Source organism: Octodon degus, unplaced genomic scaffold (genome assembly GCF_000260255.1).
Source record: "Octodon degus isolate 3935 unplaced genomic scaffold, OctDeg1.0 scaffold00002, whole genome shotgun sequence".
NCBI classification, from domain to species: domain Eukaryota; kingdom Metazoa; phylum Chordata; class Mammalia; order Rodentia; family Octodontidae; genus Octodon; species Octodon degus.
The window spans coordinates 24,649,906-24,650,861 of NW_004524578.1; positions in this window are offsets into that span (position 1 = coordinate 24,649,906).

Genomic DNA, 956 nt, shown 5'->3' on the forward strand with positions numbered 1-956 from the left:
CAGTTGTTCTCCTTTGTATGCCAGGACTGACATTGCCTGAGGTCCATGAAAGTACAACAGGCCACATCCCCACTAAACTGAATGCCTAGAAGCTCTCTCTGGAAAGTAGTCATTTCCAAAGCAATTCTCCATACTAGGAACAAAGTTATCTACCATAAGCAATTTACAAGCATCAATGTAGAAACTAAACTAAAAATGAATAGATAAGTAAAAAAGAAAAGAATGAGAAGACTCTGAAGCAAGCCAAAACCCCAAATCTCAGCTTGCCCAAGGCAAACCCAGGGAGCAATGAAGTGGAACAATTCCAAAGCCACCCACTTAAACTCTCTGGGATGATAACAGCAGCAGTAGCAGATGAATGATGCTTTAAAAAGTCCAGAGAAAGCCATGTGTGATGCTGCACACCTGTAACTCCGGCACTTGGGAGGCTGAGGCAGGAGGATTGCTCTGAGTTTGAGGCCAGCCTGGGATACAAAGTGAAGCACAAGACCAGCCTGAACTGCATAGTGAGGCGCTGGCTGTTTCAAAAAGGCAAAAAAATAAATAAGCAAATAAAAATGGTCTCTGGGAGCTTCAACAAATGCTAATTCCTCCTTTAAAACATTTTGTTCTCTAGCTCTTCCTTCCTTCCTTCCTTCCTTCCTTCCTTCCTTCCTTCCTTCCTTCCTTCCTTCCTTTCTTTTCTTTCCTTCCCCTTGTTTCATTCATTTTCTTTCTTTTTTTGTCTTTTTGAGATAGGGTCTCATACCATGCAGTTCAGGCTGGCCTTGAGCTCTCCTTGAAGCCCAGGATGCTCTCGCCGATCCTTCTGCCTCAGCCTCCCAAGTACTGGGACCATAGGCAGGCACACCATACCCGACTCTAGCTCTTATATCTGTGCTGCATGTCCTTTTTCTCTACTCTTGGTCTGTAGGATGCACTCACATAACCGGAAAAATCTGGATTTCTGCCCTGAA